This window comes from Acanthochromis polyacanthus, chromosome 14 (genome assembly GCF_021347895.1).
Source record: "Acanthochromis polyacanthus isolate Apoly-LR-REF ecotype Palm Island chromosome 14, KAUST_Apoly_ChrSc, whole genome shotgun sequence".
Lineage (NCBI taxonomy): Eukaryota > Metazoa > Chordata > Actinopteri > Pomacentridae > Acanthochromis > Acanthochromis polyacanthus.
Genome location: NC_067126.1, coordinates 38,716,169 through 38,740,787, shown reverse-complemented (window position 1 = coordinate 38,740,787; position 24,619 = coordinate 38,716,169). Strand labels below are relative to the sequence as shown.

Genomic DNA, 24,619 nt, shown 5'->3' with positions numbered 1-24,619 from the left:
TGTACATGAGATCAAGTGCCTCCTTGTTGCTACTAGACAAGAGTAAGTGTCAGCGTAGAGGGACGCTCTGCAAACACTACAGCAAGAAAGCACACACTATTGTACAAACATTTGCACACCCACATGCGTGCACACATTCTTGGACACGCAGAGCAACACACCATTTTCCACATTCCCCCGGGGGGTCTTTCTTGTAATGATTTTCTTTCATGATTGCAATTGAGACGAGTTATCATTACGGGGATATATTTCATGAGAAACCATTCCCTAAGATGCTGACGAATCAATAAAGAAATAATTACATGTGTAAGAAACACCACTTTTAATCGCCGTTTTCATTAAAAAAGAGGAGACCTTGAGGGAATTTCACATTATCACCTCGTGACTCACGGAGATGTGGCAAACATCCCACCGTTACCCCTTATCGACTCATATATTATATTAATTGATGGAGGTGACTCATTCTCTATACTCCTCATCTTCTGAGTAAATGACATAATCTAACATGTAGTAATTACCCTCTAATAGCCAGCTCCTGAAATAGAGCTGGTGCTGCTGTATAAATTTGATGTTAAATGAAAAACAGAATACACTCATTAAAGAAACAGTTTATTAGCTTCCAGCGCTAGCTGATGGCAACGCTCTTTGAAATAATCTAACCGTAATGTGAAAGCATTAAAGAAGAAAACAAGAAACAAAAGAAGACAAAAAAAGGTCCAAAAGTTTAAAGTGTTAGGGAAATCAAATGGCAAATCAGCTCAGTTTCCAGGATGTCCTGATGTGTGACTGATTTGGGCACATCTGTCCTGAACAGCAGATTCCCAGCCAGGGACCATTTTCTGGGTGTCACGTCACTGCTCCAGCTTTCAATAATTGCAAATTGTCCATTTCTCCAGAATTATATTAAGTCACTAGTTTTTTTTGTTTGTTTGTTTTATTATGAGTTTATTTAAGAAGGGACCATGTACAATATTAAACATAAATGTTTCCATTTGATGCATTGTACCAGAGATAGCTTTAAGCTAATTTTCATCTGCAGTCCCCTGAAAGTATTATGGTCAGCTTAGTATAATACGTAGGTGGAAACGGGAGGAAGAGCTCGCCTGATTCTGTCCAATAGTGTAAAAAAAATTCTATCAACACATATGCTCAAAAATTTATACAAATATTTCTTGGTCAGAAGAACTAATTTCTCCACCTGGCTGGATTGATTTTGCATGTTTTTGTATAGATTCAAGAAATAGGATGCAACATGCTAATTAGTCAGCTTTGGACGGGTTATTGGGAAAACTTTGTTAACCGTGTGCAGATTAAGGTTAATTCTAGTCTAATGTAAAGATAAATTAGCTTTTTTTTTTAATGAGATATGAGATATTTCATCCAACTGTCAGTGAGGAAGTATATTTCCTAAAATATTGAAGATTTCCTTAACATATGAAGCCAGGTCACTTTATTTACAAAGTACATTTAAACTTAGAAAATAAATGAATCATCACAGCATAAGCAAACCAACTAATGTCAATGTACCATTTTCCAATATTGCCTTATTCAAACCTAGTGTAACATGTATAGCACTTTGTGCTGCATTTTAATGTATGAAAAAAGTGCTCTATAAATAAAGTTTGGTTTGGTTTTGGTTAATGTCTTGTCGTACTCTGAACAGACAAGAATAGAAGGAATAGAGTTGACAGAGGTGGCCCAGTCAGAGCTCTTACTACTCACAAAAAGCTGTTACTCTGTATAGCCTAGGGTAAAGGGATATAGGGGGGAATGGAGTACATTTAGCAGTAGGCAGATCCATGTGTCTGTCAGTCTAACTATATAGAAACACAACTCACAGCATATTAACCCAATGAACCTGAAAGGAGAAGACAGGGCCCTGGCCTTTAGAAGACCGAAACCAAGAGATGGAGCCAGGAGGGACTTTGGAATCGGCAGCAGTCACGTGTCCTCCAGATTAGCATAGCTAATGAAAGGACCCTCTCTCAGTGTGTGTTTACACGGCACTCGCAACTCCTGCTTTAAAAGGAAGCCTTTCTCTCCCCCTCGATCACATTCTACTAGGAACCAACTTTCAGTCGATAAACACTGCTCTGCCAATAACATTCTGGCAAATGCCAGAGCTGAAGGATTTGCTTCTCTTTGTATAGATAAAAGGCCTTTAAAAAAAAACTTGCCCATAAGCTGGTCAGTTCTAAATGTGTGGTTTTAGCTGCAGATGTAACCCCTGTCAGCCTCAAAGGTCCAAATCCTTTTGAGGTCAGCTCAGATTTTTGGAGCCGTCAGTCTTAATGACCACATCTCTTTTTAAACACGAACACATCCTGCAACTATTACTGCAATATAGTTCGAGGAATTCAGCAAGACAGGAACAAAAAGCCAAAAAGTCAAGGAACATAGGAGACCAAATACACACAGACACACACATGTACAAAGGAGTGAAAGTAAAACAGGGGCAGATATCACCACTGTGGCAGCAGGATATTTAAGTTTCCATGGGTACTTTCTGAAACAATTTGTTCTCTGTCCTTTACAAACCTTCTACTGTACTTCTCTGATGTTATTTTATAATTAGGTAGCTTGCTCTGTGTCAGAAAATGTCTTTATATCACATGATTTGACCTGGTGTTCAGTACTAAGGCAGAACGGGATCACAATGTGCCAGTGGTGACAGCCAATTGGAATTTGTTCTGGTAAAGTTTGTTTTATTAAGCAAAAAAAATCAAATTAAACGAAATAATGACACCACTTAAATTAAGATAATTTCATCCAGTGCCCCAGGGGGTAAAGATGAGCACCATATCACATATTTCATGATGATATTTTCCATTGTAAGCTAATTGCAAAAACGCCCCCCTACCCTGCCAAAAAACAGGCCACATAATGTCTTATACAAGTTGATTTACTCAACTTAACCGCATGAGTGGCAGCCCATGTGTTTGTTAGCAGTAGAATGGAGATCTGCCCCCCCGTCACAGCCTAATTCAGCAGAACAATGTCAGTGACCCTCTTCTGTACCGCCATCATGTCACGCCTTCACAAGCTCAGCAGGCTCTGGGTCCTGCCAGGCATGACATCACCCGGCCCGCCATCCTCACACACAGAGGCGCTTTGTGCACGTCACACGAGCCTCCGAAAATCACCCGAGACACCTCATCTCCCCTCGCCTCGTCTTCCTCCTCACCCCCTTCCCCCCGGTTCCTGCATTCTTACCACAAAGAGGCTGGAACTCCAACACAAAAGGCAAAAGGTCCCCACAAGGCGAGGTGGCCTTGCAAAACCAAAAGGCTCCGGTGAGTTTCTTTAAAGTGAACAAGGTGAAATTCCTCCCACTGGAGCTGATCATGTGAGCAGCAAAAGACCGTTTTATCCAATGGAATTTACAAGTTATTTCAGTATTTTTGAAATACACAAAAATGTCAATAAAAAAACAAACAAAATTATACACTCAATTCATGATGTAAAATAAAAGAAAAACTATCATTTTAAAAAGAAATTACTATTAAGATCCACCACCAATTTGATATTTCAGATATTTTTGATTTATTTAAAAAATAAAACTAAACTTAAATTCAACTTTAATACCATAAATATATTTCTAAAAGTACAAATAATTGCCAGAAGTATTGGTTCTGTAATTTTACATAGAGATATTTTGCATAATTACAAAAGCATTTTTTAAAATCAGACTATAAGATCTGTTTGTCTCCATCCATCTATCAATCGTGTGTAATTTGTTTCACATACAAATTGCTCCATATTGTTCCATATTCTTCACTGAACACTAAAGAGGTCAAAAAATCTTACATAAAATTAGGGCTAAAATGCATTTCATTTATAGAAAATTACTCTATTTTCATGAGAGGATTATTTTCCATTATTTCACAGTATTTCTGGCACCTCAGCTGCTGGAATGTTTCTCTTATTTTACTTTTCTGAAAGGGATACAACTATAATTTCTACAGCAACATGACATGAACACCACAAAGTTGAGCCACCGTTGCTCAACGGAACTATAAAAACGCAAATTTTACACTGAACAGAAGTAAACGGTACTACATGCATATCTAATGGTTCTAATATGACATTCAGCCACTACTTGTGTAGTTAACTATGGCCAAGCGTTTTCTCTGAGGCGTCGGGAGCAGGTGTGCTTTAGGAGGCACACACAGAGGCATGGCGTGATACCCACGCTTCAGCGATGCATGAAGCATGCACACATCATCACACAGAGTAGCACACATGCCGTCCGCCTGCTGCTTCTTACCAGAAAATGAGGGCCACGGCCCAGCACTGCCTGCTGACTCGCCCCGACAAAGGAGCTCAGGAATCCACTGTCTGTTGCCATTGTTGTGGGACTGCGCTTTCCAGGATAGCTGTGTCTCTTCCCAAATTCAATTATCACCTCACGCTATTTGTTGCTAACCCACTCCCTCTGCAGTGTGTCACTGGACTCTGGGTATGCTACACTCATATTCCATTTATTTACTTATTTATTTTTTATCTCTCAAGACTTCACAGGAGACACAGATTCACACATTTCCAGCTCTGTTACTGCTGGCTTGCAGCTGTGCCATCTTAAGACAGAGAAGGAACGCTCGGCCATCTTGGAATAGCGAGCTGAGGATGATTGATCATGTGATTTAGGGATTTCTTCCAATTTGAAAGCAGACTGCTCTGCCGTCTTAGGTAAAGTATGTCTTCATGGTGAAACGTGGCTCTGTGCCCTGGCAGGACCAGAAATACAGACCCTGAACTTCTGCATCTGAAAAGAACTTCTCTGAAACCTCCTGCTGCTTTCTGTGTACGAGCATTGGTGCTTCTTGTGGCTTAATTATGGAATATGTCATCCAGCGTTTTTATTGTAATAAATTAATTGGTTCCATTTAATCTAGTATTTACAGCATGTGGAATTCTATTTTTCAGAAGAAAAAAATGGCCTTACTTATAAACACACTTTTGAATAGAATACATTTTGTTGCTGTTAGGTGGAAACATCGTATCATCACACTTGTAGGTTTCTTCATGAACCAATGCCGTTTGTCACCCTTTACTTTTACCTGTGGGTTTTTATACATATTTAATCAATGAAAAGTATTAAGAGCTTGTGACTGAAACTTGTGACTCAAATGGATTTGACAGTGGGCACAACCTCAAAGTCGCACAAATCTATGTAGCAATGTAACTGGCCTCGTGTGAGGTAAACAGCTCAATACAGTCTTTTCAAAATAGCCTGAAGTGATTTTAAACACAATTAGAAACTATGCAGTATACCTCTTTATGAAATACAGCTCTGATGTGAACACTATCATTACAGTTGGTGAGATTCTTCACAATATTTCTCTCCTGCATCGAAGGTAACACTTTTAGAAAACACAGTTGAACCTCTCTCCATAACTGAGTCATCACTCAGTTAAAAAACATAATATTGTATGTATTTGAGGTCTGACACCTATAGGTGCAGAAAAAAAGTGCAGAGAAGCCAGTCCAGGATGGAGTGAAGCGTAGGCATGAAGCCACGGTCCTCAGTAAGCTGTTCATAGTGATTAATATTTTATAAGAAAAGATTCTGGCTAAATGTTTTCAATGACAGGAAAAGCCGAGGGCACCCACACAGTGGCTACAATAAACGGTAAGAACAAAAAATGGCTAATTTTTTTGCTGGTTTGACAATTTGAGCGTGATTGTGTTACTTTTTTTTTTGAATAAATGACATTTATTTCAATATTGAGACAATAGCAAAACTTTTTTTAAACATAATTGGATGTACAGAGTTTCCAACTGACAGTGACAAAATGTGAAACTGTGCCTTTTAACACGGACCTCAGTATTACCTGTTCACTCTTCATTCATTTCAATATGAAGCTCATTAAGTCGAGTGAAGACAAAGCTGAGTGCATGGAAGGCAATGCTGCTCCATGAACTAGGTGATGAGTGCACGGCTTCATTTACGTAGCATCAAATACAAGGGATTCAACTTTCTTTTGCTCACACATGAACAGACGCAGTAGCGGTTTTTGATCAATAATGCATGAGTATTAACTGCAGAATAATAAATGAGAATTTGACAGGTGGAAAGATTTTCCTAAGCTGCATTCAGATCACAGGCGCTGGTGTCATGGCATGGAAAGATGCATATATGGTATTTGTATACCACCCTGTACTCCATGAAATACTGCATTATTTATGTGCTTGAGCAGCCGCAACTGTACAACATAACCTTTTGAAGCAACGCTCTGAGAGACAAATGCTGATGATGCAGTGCCAGGAGTCAAATGCCGCAATTAGAGAAAGTCAAAATTATTCTGAAGCGAGAGTAAATTTGTGTGCAGATGCAGCTCTCTAACTTTCATCGTTATCTCTCGTCGTCTTTAGTTTTAGCTACGCCAAAATCAAATGTGACACCGACAAGGAAAAGCGGCCACAGATGAAGAGAAGCAGCACGCACACGCGCGCACACACACACACACACACACACACACACACAAAAGTGAACGACTCATAGGTGTTTCTGTGTGTCACTGTGTCAAAGAGATTCCTGCTGGGGTAGCTATGGCACAGCACACTACGCTTACTGTACCTGTTCCTGAATTTGCTCAATGTGGCATCTGTGTGTACATGTGTGTTTGCTGTGCTGCTTGCCAGATGTGTCACAGTGTGAGTCAGACCCCATGAGTATTTTTCTGCAGCAGTAATGCGAATCACTGCCTCGGAATAAAAAAAAACAAACCACACAAGCTTGGTGGTACCCTGAGTGAGCTTTCGTTAAAATGCATTTGACCGCTTTTGACCACATCTAGCCCTCGTTAATCTCCCGAGGCCGGCCATAGGTGGTTAGAGTTAACGAGCAAGGTGCGGCGAGCTATGCCCTGCCTCAGTCCCAACATGCACCTCTTCACTGAGCGAGATTAATTACCGCATGATCCTGAGCCAATCCGGCCCCCTGCCGTCCTCCTAGCTTCGATCACAGACACACAGAGATATGCCGTGCACGTAAAGAGCACATTCGGGCACATAAAAAGCAGCGCTGTGTGCATAGTTAATTAAAGAGCTTCGAGGCAAACTGGAGCCATTTGCTCATGATCGGTCAAGAGCGGAGCTGTGGGTTTTGTCGAGGTCTGAGTTCAGACGCATTCCACCAGCAGCGAGGCGTTTTCCTCCAGTTGTTGTTGATTGCTTTCAGCTACGTCCCTCGTGTCCGGGCCATTGTCAGCTGTCCAAGGATGACTGACTGCAGAGATGCTCTCGTGCTTCCAGTCAATGCTGCCTTTGATGGAGAGCAGAGGCCGACACTCTCCTCACCCATTTAGTGAGCACACCCCACCGGGGGCAGCCAGACCAGTGCTGACACACAGACTGGAAACACTGTCACACACAGGCACACACACAGGATAACACACACATTCAGGTGGGAACACACATGGAGCAACTTTCACATTATATTTATATCCAGGTTAAGCTTTTTTTGCCAGTCTATATATCATGTCATTTTTTAGTGCATCAGTTTAAACCTAGATCCTGTTAAACTGATTGAATATTTATTACTCTGCCAAATAACGCGGCCGGCATACGTTTGTCCTTTCATTTGTGAATCTGTCTTTCAATTCAATTCAATTTTATTTATATACCCACCAATTACAGTCAGATTGTCTGTGCACGACATTACTCCAAACCATACTGACAGAGTTGGATTAAATGTTTTGTGGAGATCAAACAACACAAGGTCAAAGTGATTAGCACTTGGCAATGATGCGGCTTATAGTCTGGATAGACGATTTGTTATAGATTTCCGTATCATTGTGAGATAGCGGCACGGCGTCACTGTAACCATGACAACGAGTGAACACTACATCACTGCTTGCTGACGATCACACGATTGCAATCCCACTACAAATCCACCACTGAGGACTTATGCGTCAGAAATCATACAGTGACTGAGTAGCCTTGGTGGAGTGCTGCGCTCTCTGAGTGCTTTTCTTGTTTACATGTTTTTTGCCTGCCTGACATTGCGGAGGCCCTCCTTGTGCTGCTAACAGGACCTGTAGGGGTGTCTTGTGATCGATTAGATTGAAATCCTAGGAGTTTTGAGGCCAGGTCAATGCTCACTGCTCCTTGTGCAGCAGCTTTTGCAGAGTCCCATTGTCCTGCTGGGGGAGATTGCTGCCGTTCAGCTGTGCTTTTATCTATGATGGGTCTGTGTTTGATCTGCTACAATATTTAGGTGGATGATGCATGACAAGGTAACCATGTCAGTGTCAGGAGCTAAGGTTTCCCAGCAGAATGCTGCATTTTTTTCAAGATGATCAGTGTCATACATTCCCTTTTCCATGTAGTGGCTGATTAGTGTAAGTCCTGATATCACTGCAGCTCACACAATAGTCTTAAATTTGATTTAATCAACCAAGCTATACAATATATGTAGTCCTATTTTTTCCTTTGTGTGCTAGAATAAAGGTAGAGACGCTACATTTATGTTGTTTATTGCAGTCATTGTACACATTAGTACTATTGCATTGCAGAACACACTTTTAGTAAAGCTTTCTTACTGTTACAGCACAGTTACTTTGAAGGAGTGATTATGGTGCTTTACTGGTGCCGTAACATGTAAATTACATGTTACGGCACCAAGATGTTAGATGTTTTATCTATCCTCTGGTTTTGTGATTATAACGGCCTAAGTCACAATAATAAAATGGTGTTTAATTAAGTGGAACACCACAGTCACACCTAAGATACGCAACACAGATTAAGTGGCTTGGAAATTCAAAAATGGCCATTACAGAAAGCACTTAAATAGTTTTTAATGAATGTGCTACATAATTACAGTTGCTATTGTCCCTATTATCATCATACTATACACCACATTCATATATGCATTCAATTACACACACAGTGCATCCATGTCCTTCCCATCTCTTATTTTCCGGTCTGTGACGCGCTCCCACAACATTAATGTGAAGTACTAAGGTCAGCCTTTTGTAGTGAATCATGTAGCCCAGCAATGGAGCTGGGTATTGTTGTAGATCTGCTAAATTGTATCATCTCGTCAACTTAAGCAAATAAAATTACCACCAAATGGTTATTGATTCGTTTAAATGGATTCTTATTTTATCAGGCGTAGAACATAATATCCTTCATTTGCCAAACTGCAGTCTAATATTGACATCTGCTGTTAGAGGGCATCCAAGTATTCAATGCAATGCCAACACACTTGTCTAATTGTGCAACCGTTGCTGCAGCCGAACGCCCTGCATGTCACACTTGGAGATTTGTGTCAATATAATGTCAGAATGACTCCAAATCTGACTTGAATTTGACATTTTTCTTCATCAATATATGTCTAAAAATGATCTAAAAGCCAGAAGGAGAACATATAATTCCTGGGACTCTATAGCTCAATCCAGAAGTGGGTGTTTCACTTTGATCATTGTAATTCCTGCATTTTTACCACAAAGAGGCTGGAACTGAAACACAAAAGGCAAAAGGTCCCCACAAGGCGAGGTGGCCTTGCAAAACCAAAAGGGTCTGGTGAGTTTCTTTAAAGTGAACAAGGTGAAATTCCTCCCACTGGAGCTGATCATGTGAGCAGCAAAAGACCGTTTTATCCAATGGAATTTACAAGTTATTTCAGTATTTTTGAAATATACAAAAATGTCAATAAAAAAATCAAAATTATACACTCAATTCATGATGTAAAATAAAAAGAAAAACTATCATTTTAAAAAGAAATTACTATTAAGATCCACCACCAATTTGATATTTCAGATATTTTTGATTTATTTAAAAAATAAAACTAAACTTAAACTCAACTTTAATACCATAAATATATTTCTAAAAGTACAAATAATTGCCAGAAGTATTGGTTCTGTAATTTTACATAGAGATATTTTGCATAATTACAAAAGCATTTTTTAAAATCAGACTATAAGATCTGACTGTCTCTCCATCCATCTATCAATCGTGTGTAATTTGTTTCACATACAAATTGTTCCATATTCTTCAATATTCTTCATTGAACACTAAAGAGGTAAAAAAAAAAAAAAAAAAATTAGATCTTGCATAAAATTAGGGCTAAAATGCATTTCATTTATAGAAAATTACTCTATTTTCATGAGATGATTATTTTCCATTATTTCACAGTATTTCTGGCACCTCAGCTGCTGGAATGTTTCTCTTATTTTACTTTTCTGAAAGGGATACAACCACAATTTCTACGGCGACATGAACACCACAAAGTTGAGCCTTGCCGCTTGCTATGCCAGAAGTGGGTGTTTCACTTTGATCATTGTAATTTGGTTAAAACATAATGTGAGCCAATCGAGGATAAGCTGTGGCTGGAACTGCAGAAGCTTTCCTGGAACCTTTCAATCCTAGATAGAGAAAAAAGGCTGTGATTGGCTCTACACGCTTGAGCTGCTTGACAGACGTACAGCTGCTATAGAGGAGCAACGTCCCCTGATGAGGAATCAGCAGCCGCTGTTTACAGTAGAAACACACCGCCATATGTTGCAGACTGCACAAAAACTACGGCAGTGATGAAAAAGTGAAAGGTGGCATTCGATAAATAGCATGAAAAAGGGCTTATACATTAGCTATATTCCCCTCCTATCTTTCCTGTGGCTGTGAAATGTGCTGGATGCGCCTATATTAGTTTTGTGTGGAGAGGCATTGCGGTCCATCCTCTCAAACCGACAAGTTTAAAATAAAAAACAAAAAAACCCCACAAAGCTCCCTAAAGACAGGAAATGCTGGCCTGAGCGGTTTTCGGCTGGAATGTGCATGCACGCTTTCGTATCCATGACAGAGTCTATCCTATTGTCTAGAGAAGCCATCGTAGTGGCAATGGAGCCTAAATGAGGCCAATAATGGTTCTCTGCTCGGTCCCCAGAGTCTTGCCTGTTTAAAAATCGATTCTCTGCTTGACTAGGGACAGGCTGGGAATAGAGAGAACTGGAAGAAATGGAGAGGAAAGCCGGGGAAGGGTGGATAGAGGAATGAGAAAGGTTACAATAAATAGGAAATATAACATCACTGAAAAACCCTGTCACATGTTTGATCATCAATTTGTCATCAGTATATCATAAATGAAGATGTATACATTGCTGTGAAAAACAGTATTAAGGGAAAATCTACCTCTGATTGTTTTACAGCTCTGTAGATTGTTTTCTTTTGTTTCTAGTCAGCTCATACGTTCAAAAGTAAAAGTAGACACTCTTGATCATAGAAAGCATCATGCAAAATAAACCTCATCTGAGCTGTATATACACAGACTTATAAACCAACAGGTGCACTTACAGTCATCTGCACGGTGCACGTTGTACAATACAGTGCAATGTACTGTACAATGACTGTACACATTGTACAGTACAGCATTCTGCTACCTCCACACTATTGATTCCAGCATTCTTTGCATTTTCAGTTCATCTGTACAGAACGGTTGCCAGCCAGACCAGAACCCTGTGGATATCGCTGTTTGCTGTCTAGCTGTTGTTTATCTCTATTCTATCCCAACTTCCCTGCACATAAAAGCTGCGTCTTTAAGTTTCTTCAGCTTTATCGTCGGCTGTTATTCCAGGCGCTGCATGTTGAGAGTGACAACTGTAGTCAAATATGCATTTATACACACAGTCAATAAACCATCTCTCTCTTTTACATGCGACAGTGTGCTCCTTTTTTTTTTTTTTTTTTTTTTTTAAACAGTTGTCTGTTTCAGGTCAGAGAAATTGACTGGAATGCAGCATCATGCTTTGATTAGTATGTTGCCTGGCCAGCCTGAGATATGACTGACAGAGAGCCAGACCACAGAGAATGCTAACTACTGAGTTTGTCAAAGGTTTGACTTTGTAGAAAAGACAGCGAAACCAGGGAATCGGGAGGCAGACATGCATGCACAGCAATATGACGCAGTGATAGGAGCATTATGTACCAAAGCTTTATGGTTTTCTGATTAAGAATAGCAGCAACTGACTCCTAGTGATGGATTCTGGCTATGAATTCAATAAAAAAAATTAAATTCCCCAGGAGTTTCACAGAATTGATCAAAAACAAAATAACTAAACATGCACTAACCAGTGTGGGGATGTAACCTATTAAAAAATACATAAACTCAAACAACTGTGATATAGAAAGAACAGATATCTACCTTGAAATCATTCATCTAAAAAACAATCATTCACTTTGTGCCAGCAGAGAAACTCAATCACACCGCACTAAAACATAAAGAAACTTACCACAGTGTGGGTAAACCGACGGTACTGACAGTATATCACTGAGGTGGAACAATCTTCCTTCCTAGACTTTGCTGCCTTACAAAGAGCCTAAGACACTGTCAGTTCCGACAGAGAAAGATATATGGGCTTCATCTGCAAGTGAACCAATGACAGCAACTGGCGATTGCTGCAGAACAATACTTACAGCCAACCAGACGTTCCAAACACACACACACATACACACACACAGAAGACAAAGAGAGGAGTGGAAGCAATGCTGGTATCACACAGTCACTGGGGATGGATGGACGGCATGGGGAATGTTTAATTGAACACATCATTATCTGTTGTTCTTATTTACACCGCCCCCTCCACCAGCTCCCCTGTGCATGTGGATTACATCCCATAAACACATCTCGGTGACCTTCAGTCGTCTCCTGTGTCTCGGCCCAGCATGCTCACCTGTTTGTCTCAACCTGGCTGCAGTGCACACTTCATAATGTGACACAGTGGGACTCCAGAACCGATATCTGAGACACAGAGCAGCATCGGCTCCACCACAGTAGACAATCCACGCTTAGAAACTTCTTGTTCTTTTGCACAAATGCTGCACAGGCACAAATATGTTTTTGTTTTTTTCAAGACAAAAAGTCCAATCACCAAATTTCAAATATAATAAATCCTTACAAGTAATCAGATGTGCAATTAGAGACAGTGCAGAGTGAAAACGTTTACATTATTCTTCCAATTACCTTCATTTGCTTAAATTAGTAACTTGAGCAGCTGCAACAACTGGCTGATGAATTGTTAGTTGGACAAAAAGACACTTTGCACTGTGGCAAATTAGGACATTTTCTCGTTTTTCTCTATTTTATAGAATTATTTACTATAAGATTAATGAAGAAATTATTTTTTTAGACAAATAAAGTTGCAGTAGTTGCAGCACAGATTGTTGATTTTTCACAAAACGACACTATGTCATAGCACTATAATGTGAAGAATACTGAATGAATAGTCGTTTGTTCGGTTTAACGTAATGTGTCTATCTTGTGAAGAACACAGATGCACTGCTGCTGTTGATAATGTGTTTCTTTAATTTATAATAAATACACATGTATAAAACCGGTGCAATCTAAATAATTAGGTTTTTCCATAAATTGATATGGTCTGTTGGAAAATTCTGAGTGAAACGTAAATATCTACTGTACACTCTTTCTATTTAAAATTCTCTATACACACACACATACACACACACAGTCGCTATCATTGATTGACCGTGGCTGTATCAGTTCCACTGTGCAGCTGCTGTGGGTCTCAGAGAGGGGAAAAGGCCCTGCAGGGACCAGTCAAGTTATCTCCAGATGGAATCTTATTACAGGATTTGTGTGAACAAAAACAGAACTGAACACACACACACAGCTTTTGCATGTGTGTCGAATGTGACTTTGTGTATCCCTGCTGTGAGGGTATCCAAGGTTTTGTCAGGGCTTTGTCGATCGCACATCCTTGCCTGTCGACAGCCGCAGCTTTTCACAACCCATGTGTTTGACATGTTTTGTGTAGCTAACATGGTACTGTCATACTACCGTCGTATGACGGCAAAACCATCACAAGCAGCCAGAATTGAGGAGGGGGCATATCAGGAGAGGCTGGGTGGAAGTCCAGTCAGCTTTCGTTCCCTCTTTTTTTTCCATTTCTCTGACACCCTGCAAGGCCTGGGCAGGCTGATCTGCACTGGTGTGTGGATGGAGGGAGAAAAGAAGGATATGAGGAGGAGGAGAGGCAGCAGGAGAGAGGGAGGGAGAGAGGGAAGCATGGCAGGGGCTGCAGGACTAGGAGAAGTGCCAGATCACTGCTGGAGCCAAGAACAGGACTGACTGGGCCTGTGTGTCAAATCAGTGTGCACAGCCATACAGACACACACACACACACACGAGCATATGCAAGATGAACAGACACATAGATGTCACTGACCTTCGATAAACACACTGCAATGTCACAGCACTAACAAACAGAGACACTAACACTCGGATCCTCTTGTAGAGCCCCGCCGTTATACGCACTTAAAAAGTAGCTTATGATGTTTGTTCATTAAAAGCTCTTTATGTCCAACAGTTCAACATTTTTGCTCATCCTCTAACAAGCAGGCTGTCTGCTATGCTACGCCGCTGCCATGTGTGTGCTTCTGTGTGAACTGGAGTGTTTAAAGACCTTTAACAGTTGGCTGGGACTTGGTATCCACTCATTACTGACCAACGGCACTAATAGCCAGCATCCTGTACACAATCTTAGAGACGGATGTTCAAACGGCGCAAAATTTATGGCAGTCCCCACTCCCTGTAGACTCATTGCACCATATCAAAGACCACTGCAGATGATAAAATAAGAGGGCAGGGTGTTTTAGCTTTAGGAAGCAGCAGAAACACCTCATTTTCTCCCTCTCTCTCTCTCTCCCTCGCCAATTCTCGCATGACCTTGTCTGTGTTTTTTTTTTTGTCTTTCCTTCTTTATAGCTCAGAGCTGGGGCCATCTGAGTGGATTTCAGAGACAAGTTGACAAGCCAAGCAACAGAAAATTGAGATAAAGTCGCTGCTCTCTCTCCCCCCTCTCTGTCTGTTTTTTGTGGTCCAGTCCACCGAGAGATCACTGCTTACAATTTCACTGTTGTGAACGAATCTGATCTTGAAAATCCTAACAACTCTTTTACAAGCAACTGCCAGCGCCGACATTTTCCACATCCGTGTCTCCGAGGAACGCTACAACTGTGATTCACTTTCTGCAGCGATTCTACAAAAAAAAGAAATGATTAAATTACACCTTAAAATACAATTTCATCCTGTAAGACAAGGCAATTTGCCAAGGCTAATCTTGTGAGTGTGAATGAGGAGAGCATTTTCTGCATTTCACATTCTTGTACTCTTTTTGTTTGTGTGTACTGTACGTGCACGATTTAAGGCGGCTCATATTGCATCTCCTACACGTTCACTCATGGGACATTGGCAAGATTTGCCCAGAACCAATGCAAAGTGACAGCTGAGAGAATGATTCCATTACAGCTGGTGTGGTCTACCCATCGTGTTTTATGCCGAATGGTAATAGAGAAACTTAATAAGAATAAGGTCAGAAATAAGATCTATTTAAGCTTGTTCCCATGCCCAACATAACCATGTGAGAAATAATCAACATCATCCAGACTGGGCTTTTTTTTTCTCTTGATGGGGCTGGAAGTCATGTTCACTCCCATATAGCAGCAGAGAGGGCAACGCATCCTCCAAAACGTAATGACAGGAAGATCTTTTGTCATCTTTCAGAATGGCACATATGACCGCAGTCTTACAAATGACTGTGACAAAAACTTGTAACGGAACGAGGGATTTAAAGATGTAATCAGAAGGAAGATTGCCGTCATCACTTAAAAAAAAATCCTGATTTCGCTTACAGAGAGAGGGCTAAAACAAAACATTTACACTTTGTTGACTCTTGACTTTAACGCCATAACTTCCTTCAGAGGTTGTGCACCACTATTGCAAAGTCTGGCTACTTCTCCTTTTACAATCAATAGTCATCATTTGCATATCTACAAATAGTTCTTTCAAAAATCAGTTTGTTCAAGTCTCGAGTATTTTCATTTTATGACTGACCAAGCAACAATCAGTTACTGTATTACTGTGGGTAACACCTACTTGTTCACAGATTTCTCACTAATGACTGTTGGTATGACATGGGGAAATAAAGAGCAGTCATACATCAAAAAGTCTGACCTTTTTGACTGATCTGTTCACCCTGACTTCCTCCCTCTGCAGACTTTGCTTGATAAAAATGTCACACTACTTGGTTCAGACCAAGCACAAATCTCTGAGGCTGAAAAATTACATCACTGCAGTTCCCGAAAAGGCCACTAGAGGCTGACTCCAAAAGTGAGTCAATATCCACTGATCAATGAGTTCTAATGTCAAAATTTACAGCAGAAATAAACATGTTTACGGGCTGTTAAACAAATAACATGGTCTCCGTAGTTAATTTCTCCATTTGTGGCAATTTTATGAGAGACAAATCTTTATATCTCACCTGTTTCACTTCTATAAAGGCTTGAAGTTATGCACAGTGAAGAGTATATTAAGTGGGGGACATCCTACAAGTGTTGATAGCCCAGAAATGTTTACTTAACCACCTTATCTACACTTCTTCATTAGTTTTTGGATTATCAGGGAGTTAGATGATGTCTGGCATAAAGGCACCGCACTGAGCTTCAAAACTACACGTTGGAGAACGTATAGGTGAGGCCATAGACAGTTTGCTCATCTTTTTATACAGTCAGTGGTCCAGAGAGACTAAAGCAAAGATGATTTTTTTAGGTGAGCCTCATTTGGGTTCAAGGGCTTGTCATTAAAATAGCATTAATAAAAAGTCGCTTCAGGTATCATAGAGGTGAAGAACTTCCATGTACACATTCAATCGGGTTTCAGATTTGTGGTCTCTGCTACATTCTGCACATTCAGCCTTCTTTAATGCTACTTTTTTCACCTCTATTGGCATTCATTCTTTCTTTACGCCTTGACTACCTCCTTTAAACATTGATTCAGAAGCACCAATCCTAATACATGATAATTCCACATAAATGCTCACACATAAAAGGGCTTCTGGTGAGTTAATTGACCCAAAGCTACGAAATCAACACCGCTTTTCTTAAAATATTTCAATGGCTAGCAAATTACCATTTCAAGTGACTGAATTAAAGGGCCAAGCTCTTGAAAGCAACCTTGACAGGCCTGACTTTGTTCAGCACATCGGCAGCTGTCAAAGTACAGTTAAAGTGAGAAGTGACGTTTTCTGAGAAAGTGCTTCAGGTAAGAACTTCAGGCAGAGAGAGAGAAGCTAGAGCATGAAAGAAAGAATATGGAGGATATCAGTGGAGGGGGATCTCTGCTATGTGCTGAGAGAGCGATAATAGTTTATCAGAGAAGAGACATTGGTGGAAGTGAGTTCATACATTCATTGTCATATGGTAAATGGTTGTATTTATATAGCGCTTTTATCCAAAGCGCTTTACATGATATGTCACATTTACCCATTCACACACACATTCACACACTGATGGAGGAAGCTGCCATGCAAGGCGCTAACCACAACCCACCAGGAGCAATTAGGGGTTCGATGTCTTGCTCAGGGACACCTCGACATGAGCTCGACAGGCCGAGGATCGAACCGGCAACCTTCCAGTTACAAGACGGCCACTCTACCCACTGAGCGATGCCGCTCATATACCCTCTGTTCTGCTGCCTTAACAGTAAAGTTTGAACAAGACTTTAGTCTGTTAGAGTTTTTTCTCCAGGTAAGGCATGCAGGAAAAACGAGTACAATAAAAACACAAAGAAGGCCAGAAACCACATCATTGTGCTTTGTCCTTACAACCTTAAAATAATACAACCAGACAAGTGTAAAACACTAAAAACTAATTTGAATGAAAAATGTCAGCACTGAGTACCTGAGTGGATTTTAACCGCTTTCTAAATGTGAAGTATGCAATTCTAATTCAGTACTGTTTTGGTAAAATTCAGTGAATATCTCTTCACCCTCTGATTGCTGTTTGTTCTGGTATTTGAGCACAGTTCTGGTTCTCTAAATGAGAAATAAACAAAGTGGCTTAGACCAATCCACACAGCACTAACTAACTAAATATCAACAATCTTTCCCCGGAATCCCAGACACCACCTTTACTATATAACAGACTTTGGAAAAAATGTGGCAACTACAGCTGCACTGGCACTGTGACAATGCAGCTCTTTGGGATCAAATCTCCCCATTCTGATAGAAATTTCTCCAAAAAAATACCTTCTCTATATCATGGTTGGCTTGAAACCTATCTAAAATATTGAATGTTTAAATGTCTCAACCACAGTTCCACAGGACATTTGCTGCCATTCTGAAAGGAAATAGTAGGATTATGGAGGAAAAAGCTGAATCATACTTCCTCTAAAAGATTTTATGGGCTGTTAGATAAATAGATTCATTTGGCAACATTGAAACCACGTACGACATTGCAGTCCTGCCCTACGGTTACGTGTAATTGACTATAATGTTGCATTGTTTGAGTGGCTGAACTGTTTTAATCATCCTTCCCTGGCATGTCCACAACAATATGATATGAATTTTAAACTAAATTAGACCATTAGTACTTTCTCTGTCATTATTCCATTATCATCCAGTTGATATTCGATCTGGGAGTCATTCATTTTACAACGAATATCGAGGAAGTAAAAACCTTAATGTGAGTTCTACCACCATCTTGGCTGAACTGCAAGAACTGAGAGGAGTTGTCACACATTAGCTTTCTTTACTCTCTCAGCCCCATTTCCTTCCTCCCAATTCAAACACTGTGTACAATTATGTAATTATATAAATTATTTTATTGCTCTTAAAGACCCACCGAGGAAGATTTTTATGCTCGTAACAAAGTCTCATATTAATGTGGATGAATCTTCGTTATTTACACTTATTAATGCCTCCATTTTCGATTCATGAATCATTTTGGTTTTGTAAATATTTGCATTTTATTAATTTTTTGTCGACTCGTCTAGAATTTCCTGTGAGAGACGGAGCGATTTACAGCAAATACGGTGTGTGAGCGCTGAAGGAGCGTAGCAGAGCGGAGCTAGTAGTTTTTAGCAGTAGCAGAGTGGAGAGTTGGTTGATAAGACGGCACATTATTAGTGTATAACCTCTTTGTTAGATATACGTTACCTTGTCGGTGGCCATTGTTCAACAATGATTTCAACTCCACCGGCTTTCCTGAGGCTCGCTCGCTCGTTTACGACGGTTTGCGACAGTGCGCGCCGAGGCTCACGGGAAATGTAGCGTTGCTTCGGCAATGCTACATTTCCGCTAAAATCTTCCTCGGTGGGTCTTTAACCTATACATCTTCACTGGGTTTCACTACCGTTTCGACCTCTTAGTGGGAACGTCTCATGAGTTCAGGCCTGAAGGTCATCAAACCAGCATCTAAATGCCATTGTCCTAATTTGTGAGATGGAAACCTGATTTATTGCACATGTTTGGTTCTTTTGAAGGGTAGTTAATCAAGCAGTATTCTCTCTGTGCCGTTTATTGTTCTTTTATTGTCAATCAATGTGACAAGGAGGAGATGGCCCTTTTAAACACGACCCTCCTCCAAATATCAATTCCAATAGTTCACTGATGAAAACAATGTGCATGTGTATATGACAGTGGATGAATTAATGAATTAGCTCTCAACCGATCCTCAACCTTTTCCGCAACAGGGACACAAATCATCTGACCTGTCCTTCCTGCTGTGATCTGGTGATCTGAAAGGCTCTATCGGACAACACACAGGCTAAAAGCTTCTATTCCCTGACACCACACTCTTTTACATGTATTGTTATTGTGCGATTGTATGTGTCAGTGTGTAATTGAACATTTTGAACCTTAGAGCCAATATGCCTCAAATGAATCCTCAGCTCCCACATCAAAATGATTATTTCTAAACAAACCGTGTTTAATCGACTGCGTGCCTCTGCGGCTCTCTCCATCTGGAGGATGCTGTGTGACAGCTTCCCTTAAATTACAAATATCAATCTGCCACAGTGGGAGCTCAGCTGCCAGTGGCCTCATGGGGGTCCACGTCAAAGCAACCAGCCTTCAAAACAAAGCCATCAAAGCGCTGTGCTTGCTGGATGCTTTGTTCTGAATCGGTCACGTTTGTCACCTGATCACTGGGAAATTGACCAAATAACTGAAGCGCGAGGGACTGCGGCATGCAGACACAGGTAGATGGGAAAAGCTACGATGGCAAGAGCAGCTAACTGAGCTGGCTTCAGCGAGGAGGAGGCTGACCTGAAGTTGGCCCAGTGTGTGGTGCTGGGTCAGCGCTGCGTGGTTCCACCACTCTCTTCCCCCACGGCAGGGACCGACAGACGTTAGCACCGAGGGCTTCCAATCTGCTGTGTGATTGGTGGGACTCTCCCTAAGCGTGTCCCCCCCCCCCTCCTCCCCATCACCGGCTGTCTGCCCCCAGCAACACTACCACTTAAACTCCAACCACCCGTTTATTGATAAACTTCGCTGCAGGATCGTCTTTGTTCCTTGGGAGAGCGATAGATCTGCAGGGCGGCCTAATTCAATCAACGTGAAGGGAGAAAGCACACACACATCATTCATCACCAGCATAAGACCAGTTCAGGAGGACTCCACCAGCCATTCCCTCATAGCAGATGACCATTAACACACAAATGACCTTTTCTGCAGTTCCACTGAGGGTTACCAAGCACTGTTGTCACAATAAAGTTCTTTTGATGCACACACAGTGGATCAGGCACATCCGTAGATGGCGAGCAACAGTAATCACAGAAAAGCATTGCAGTCAGTTATTAGGTGCACAGTTGATGTCACAGCTCCCCCAGGGTAAATTTGATTTCCACTTGGGCTGTGTATCGGTTCCCCAGCTGTGTTTATAGCCGGCATGGCGTGTATCCTATGCATCGTAACAGGCCCAATTGTGTGTTTAGCCCGCATAGAAATCCAAAATAGACTCCTAATAGAAAAATACTGCAGGAGAAGTGCTATTATTGAGCACAATTTTGAGCTGTGTAAATACAGTATTCAGTTTTGGAAATACTAACAAAACTGCCTTTAGAGGTTTGATGTTCAGGGTCTTAATTTAACAGATCTTAGCAAACTGTACACACAATGAGAAACATATTCCCTGATTGAATTTGCATTATTTACTAACATAAAACACAGAGAAGAAACAGCTACTCAAAGATGGACATTACGTAGTTAATACCTAGTTGCACCGATATTACAGCCCATTTGTAGTGCAGCACGTTCCTGGTGTTAATATGTTTCATTTTTACAAACCCAGATTTCCCATAGCTAAGCCAAACCCCACTTGAAGATGATCAGCTAATGGATTTTAACACCACTCACTGCACATGATGATGCCATTTAAAGCAAAACAAAAACAAAAAAACAACATGTGATCCAGGGCCAAAAACCGGGCAAAACACAGGGTACAGGATATAGGGCTCAATGTGTCATGACACCATGAGCGGTGTAGCCATGGGATTTGATGTGTCAATTAGGCTGGGTGAAATGAAATATGTATGAAGCATATTAGCGTAATTTACAACGGGAGGATTGAATGAATGAAGTTATTATTGGACAAATATTAAGACACTGCAGTTGGTTTGTCTTCTATCTTTTTTAGCAGTATCTCAAATTGCTTGTTATAGACATTCTCTTTTAAAAAAAAAACATACATTCAAGCAGCAAACATGAGTGTGCCTGAATGAATATTCCAACCAAACATTCAACTGAGAGCTCCACTGAACATTTCAACTTAGAAAAGCAGCCCAGAGTTGAACAAAAGGAGCTGTCTGTTTCAGCACCACGGACAGTTCCTGTCATCTTCCCTATGACGAGGCGCTGCTGGCAGGAGCGGCGGCCTGCCAGCTTTATCTGCTGCACTTTGGAACATCAGACACCAGTGACTTTACTGAATTCATTAATGCGAGGCACCTTGCTGGTAGAAATTACACCGAGAAGCAGTGTGACATCTTCTTTTACGTTTTTTTTCTCAGCCCCCCCTATGCTAACAACGTGGATTTGGAGACGTGGCTCACCTCCAAGTGGCCTCTGGCGCGCAGTACCTGCCAGCACGCATAGATATAGGTCATCTGACAAACTTAAAAAAAAAGATCCGTCTGCTCTAATTAAAGGTATATAAGCCAGCGTTTTAAGCAACCTAAAATAGCCTCTTCTTTGTAGTACATGTGCGTGTGTGAGAGAGAGACAGGCATCCTTTACACAAGCAAGCAATGGTTCATTTAAAGCACATGTTCAAGATGATGCCACTGACAGAAAGACCACCTACAGTCTCCTCTTCACGGCGACTTGTAGCAGGTTTGAGCCTCCACACTGCAGAAAAACAACAATAAATAACGATTCCCGAGGCTTATAAAGTGGTCCGGCATCTCTGATCCATGCAGGCGCACTTCCAGAAATGGATCATCATCTATCATCACTCAGATTCCTGCGTCATGCGTCGGCATTCGCACGGTTCCACCCAATGGGCCGCGCTCTGTTTGTCCCCATGGGTACACCGGTACAGTAGGTCGGGATGGCACAAAAAGAAAAAAGCACGCTGATTAAGCAGAGTGAGGTTGGATTTTCCCCCCCTTAGATTAGGCTTTGTCTGAAGCTTGTAATAATACAATTTTAAAAAATGAATGTGTGAGAGAGTTTTGGCATCTCCAATTTGGGCTCGGTAACTACAGTGACGCACTCTCTCACACACAATCAAACTCCATCATTGGGAGTGTGTGGGTGTGCACGTGACACACACATACTGAAAGGGGGGAGAGAGAGAGAGAGAGAGAGAGAGAGAGAGAGAGAGAGAGAGAGAGAGAGAGAGAGAGCATTATAAGTTTTTTTTCTGTGCGTATTTGTGCTTCGATTTTATTGTTCCATTGCTGCCCCGATACAACCAAGCAGCCTCTATCCTCCGTATAAAGGCAGGATTGTGCATATAATAAGGCTTACTGGTAGACTACCTTCAGGGGAAAAGCTGCCGCTTCGTTTACACCTTTATCTAAATCCTCTCCTTAGTGAGCTCCAGTGAGCCCGGCGGCCCGGTGGATGAGACTGCACTGCAGAGGGCTTCTCCGGAATCTCCATGATTGAGCTCATGAGCAAACACATCGTGAGCCAAACATACATAATAATAACAATAATAATAAAAGAAACACAGGCACTGAGCTTTCCTCTCACACTGCGACACACATCCTTAATTATTTATCTATCGCTTCCCTGAGTGTTTGTGCCCCATTTGTGATCTATATTCCAACTAATCTCGTTGCTGCAACAGTGGCAGGTGCTCAACTTCTCCTCGACTGCCTCAGAGGCTTTTGGAACTGATGAATGTTATTATAGGCTTTCCTCCACCACCGTGTTTTTCTTTTGGTTTCTAGAATAACTGCTGCAACTGTCCGATGGGAAGCCGGAGTCACGGCCGATCAATGTGCCGCCGCAATAATTGAAGAAGCAGTAAAATGAGGTCTGCGAACTTTATCTAATGTCGTGTTATGTCCGCGAGCCAAGGGGAAGAAGAGGGGAGAAAACTGGCCTACCTTCAACTCGATTCCAAAATGGTACGACGCCGTTTGTCAGTCAGTGGCTTTGGACATCACAACTCCGGGTCAATAGAGAAAACACGTTTCCATACAGTGGGCGCAAGCTGGTGATAGTCTGTGTTTCAGCGAGGTCACCCATTCAGCCAGTCGTCCGGTTTAAATCCAAACAGAAGAATGGAGATTTTTGTCTCTTGTCCTTTGGGGAAGAAGTGCGCCAAGCGCCTCTCTCCTACGCAGATGTGACTTTGCGCGCTTGAAATAAAACGGATGACGGGTAGAAAGAGAGAGAAAAAAAGATTCTACTACAGCCAATAAAACAATGTCAAACGAGTTGGGGCGAAGCTGCCAAATGACCAACCCTCCCCTACCTTCTTGTTCCAAAAAAAAAAAGGAAAAAAAAGAAGAAAAAAAAACCTGACAGCTGACTTTTACGCAAATCGCGTTCATCTACTAATCCTCTCCAGGGTGCTTGACCATCCAGGACGCGCTGGGTTTTGGTGCGATCCCCACTCAGCGGCGCCGCGGTGGATGAGATGGGAAAAAGAAATGTATGGATATAATGGCCAGATCCGATGGGGGGTTTCCTCCAACAGCTTTAGCTCTGTAGTTGCAATGCACACGACGAGCAGAATCTCTCCGCGGTCCTAGTGCACCACACGCCGTCCCCCTGCTGCCGCTAACACACGCCGCGGCTGCACCTGCACTCTGTCGTCTCCATCGATTACACAGTGGAATGGATGAGGGGGGAAGAAATTCCGGCAGACATCTATAACTCAGCTCCAAGCTTCAACGGAACGGCATGTGCTGGAAAAAACGAGAGAGAGAGAGAGAGAGAGAAAGGGGGTTTCACTTGTGAGAAGAGATAGAAGGAGAGGGAGACAGAGGAGAGGCAGAAGGAGGATATAAAAAGGGGAGAGAGTAACAGAAAAAGAGAGAAAGAGAGAGAGAGAGAGAGAGAGGGAAAGGGGCTTAAAAGTGGAGCCAACAGTCCTACATACTGCTGCCTCATGTGAGAGGAGAGCTGGAAATAAAACCATTCATGTTAAATGTCTCTGCAAATCAAGATATTAAGTGCACAAAGTGTTTTTCCCCCAATTAAATTCAGTTTAAATTGTTTTACTGCTGCTATTAGCAAGACCAATTAAAGCCAGGATACTACAGGAAAATGAGAAAAATACTGAAATTAAATCCTTTGAGGTTTGCAAAGTAAAATCCAGATGTGACTGGCAACAACAACAAAAAAAGAAAAATCTGGAAAATCTT

The 24,619-nt window shown here is 41.4% G+C and overlaps 1 protein-coding gene across 5 annotated transcripts in view; it reads right to left on the bottom strand.

Moving 5' to 3' along the window:
* The window catches only part of il1rapl1a (interleukin 1 receptor accessory protein-like 1a), a 186,723-nt gene extending 162,474 nt beyond the window's left edge, over positions 1-24,249 (bottom strand). For 2 of the 5 annotated variants that reach the window (XM_022197315.2, XM_022197316.2), the window contains exon 1: positions 23,354-24,249. The gene's annotated coding sequence lies outside the window, so the exon portion shown is untranslated. Of the gene's footprint in view, positions 1-22,098; positions 22,475-23,353 lie in introns of those variants that run through there. The other 3 variants (XM_022197317.2, XM_022197318.2, XM_051958489.1) reach the window with 2 other exon arrangements.
* Positions 24,250-24,619: the final 370 nt, after the last annotated feature.